This window comes from Apium graveolens, chromosome 6 (assembly GCF_009905375.1).
Source record: "Apium graveolens cultivar Ventura chromosome 6, ASM990537v1, whole genome shotgun sequence".
NCBI classification, from domain to species: Eukaryota; Viridiplantae; Streptophyta; class Magnoliopsida; order Apiales; family Apiaceae; genus Apium; species Apium graveolens.
In genome coordinates this window covers 127639558-127642298 of record NC_133652.1, presented here as the reverse complement: position 1 = coordinate 127642298, position 2741 = coordinate 127639558, and the positions used below count along the sequence as shown (strand labels likewise).

The 2741-nt window shown below is 39.6% G+C and overlaps 1 non-coding gene across 1 annotated transcript; it reads right to left on the bottom strand.

Moving 5' to 3' along the window:
* Positions 1 to 1569: 1569 nt before the first annotated feature.
* LOC141670124 (small nucleolar RNA R71) lies at positions 1570 to 1676 on the bottom strand. Its single transcript, XR_012554369.1, has one exon. It is a non-coding gene; the product is annotated as a small nucleolar RNA R71 (small nucleolar RNA).
* Between the last annotated feature and the right edge of the window lie 1065 nt (positions 1677 to 2741).

The following is a 2741-nucleotide window of genomic DNA, read 5'->3' as shown; positions in this document are numbered from 1 at the left end:
GTTCTAAGTTGTAACTTGGATGCTAGTTTTCTTATTTGTGAACCTTACTCTTGTTTCATACTTGGTTTTGTTATTTATTCAGTATAAAGACTACATTTATTATACCATGCTTTCATCAGAACCCACGTTGATGATGAGTCCGATTACGGGCTAATCGTTATTGTGGAGTTCTAGCGGATTTATTGATGGATTTCTTTAGTTGATTCATTTCGATACCTTAGTGTGTGGTGATTGTATGATAACCTAGTATTGGTTGTGCTTATTCGTCTTATGAGAGTTGCGAACTTATAAGATAGCGTGTTAATCTTTAATGAAGAGACAATGAATTTAAGGATTAGAACTTGCCATGCTAGCATAGGTTCATGTGCTATTGTTATGTATGATTCGTACGTAATTTTAACCATCTTACTTGCCCTATGTAATTATGATAGATAACTTGTGCTTTAAACCTTTATGTTGTTAAATTCTATAGACATATAGGGTCTCAATATAATTGGTGTCTATTCAGCTTCTATCCCTTTTGTGTATGTCTGGTAGTATGTTATTCGTGCAACGAAATTTGGCGTTTATCAGTTTCGTGTTGTCTGATTAGAGTCATCACCATTGTATGCTAAGGTTAAGAATAATAAGGCTATTGAATGAAGTATTTAATGAAGTTAGAATCCCATGTTTGTCTCATATAATATACAACCCTCTTTAACTCTCTTAGTTATAATTGTTAGTTTAATTTCGTAGCTATAATCAAACCCAAATTGTTATCGTCTTAGCATTGGATAATAACCATATCATCGGTGCATAAGTGCATAAATTACATATTTAACCAAGCCAGTCTTTGTGGGAACGAACTAGAAACAATTATATATTACTTGCGAACGCGTATACTTGTGTGAATTATTAGCGCGTGTTTAGCGACTAACAAGTTTTTGGCGCCGCTGTCGGGGACTGCAGTGTTAATTTTTAGTTTATGTGTTTTCCATCAGTGCTCGTTAAAGTTCATTTACTCGGACATTGGTATTTATCTGTTTCCCTGTCTTATTTCAGGTACTCTAGCGAGTGTGTATGCATACGCGTTCGCGGTCTCGTAAGAGAACTCTGGATAAAGCCGAGGAAGAAGATGTGGTGGTTCAAAGGGAAGTTTTTGAAGAAGAAGAGAAAGTCAAGGAACCAGTTTTAGTAGTAATGAGAAATCAACCAGAAAATCATAAGGCCTTGATGGATTACCCTCGGCCTAAGATCAATGACATTCAGTCGAGCATCATCAGACCATCCATCTCAGCTAACACTTTTGAGATCAAGTCAAGCACGATTCAGATAATACAGGACTCGGTTCAGTTTGAGGGTTCTCCTACTGAAGACCCCAATATACAGATCAGGGATTTCATCAAGATCTATGACACTTTCAAGTTCAATGGTGTAACTGAAGATGTTATTAAGCTGAGACTCTTCCCATTCTCTCTGAGGGATAAAGCTAAGTGCTAGTTACATTCTCTACCAGTAGGGTCTATCACCACTTGGGAAGATCTGGCTCAAAAGTTTCTCACTAAATTCTTTCCTATGGCGAAGACTGCTACAATCAGGAATGCTCTTACTCGGTTAGCTCAGCAAACTGGAGAATCTCTATGTGAAACTTGGGATCGATATAAGGAGATGATAAGGAAGTGCCCACACTATGGCATGCCTGATTGGATGATTATAAACTGTTTCTACAATGGATTGGGTGCTACTTCTAGACCCATGCTCGATGCAGCATCAGGAGGAGCCTTGTGGGCTAAGAGCTACGATGAAGACTATGAATTGATTGAACTGATGGCTGCCAATGAATACCAGAATCCTTCCCAGAGACTGACTTAGGGAAAACTAGCAGGAATTCTGGAGTTGGATGCAGCAACTGCTATAGCTGCCCAACTTAAGGCTTTGACGATGAAGGTGGACACTTTGACTAATTATGGAGTCAATCAGATCACTAGTGTCTGAGAGCTTTATGCTGGGGCACACGAAACTGAGCAGTGTGCTATTTTTAGTGAATCAGGTCAATTTGTGAGCAACTTTCAGAGATCACAACAATAAGCTCCAGCCACTTATCATCCTAATAACCGCAATCATCCTAACTTCAGCTGGAGCAACAATCAGAATGGGGTGCAACAATCTTATCATCCATATACGGCAAGGCAGTATAACCCTCCTGGTTTTCAGCAACCGTAATATGCCCCGAAGAAATAACTTCAACTTCAGCAGTTACCACAAGCTAATGAAAAATCTGAATTGGAGGAGTTGAGACTCATGTGCAAGAGCCAAGCTGTCTCTATCAAGACCTTGGAGAATCACATTGGGTAACTTGCTAATGCATTACTAAACCGTCAATCTGGCATGCTTCCGAGTGATACTGAAGTGCCAGGCAAGAAGGAAGCTCAGGAGCATGTTAAAGCAATCACATTGAGGTCTGGTAAGGTTGTGAATTATAAAGAAGCTAAGACTCCAGATTCTAAAGTGGAGGCTGATGAAGAAGAAGTGCATAAGGAAGCCGAAGTGGAACCAAGGAAGATTACTATTGAGCACACTCCTCCTGAGGGTAATACAGAGGAGAAACAGATCTATCCTCCACCTCCTTTTCCTAAGAGGCTGCAGAAGAAGAAATCGGATAAGCAGTTTGAGAAGTTTCTGGAGGAGTTCAAGAAACTTCACATCAACAAACCTTTCGTTGAAGCTCTTGAGCAAATGCCTAGTTACGCGAAGTTCATGAA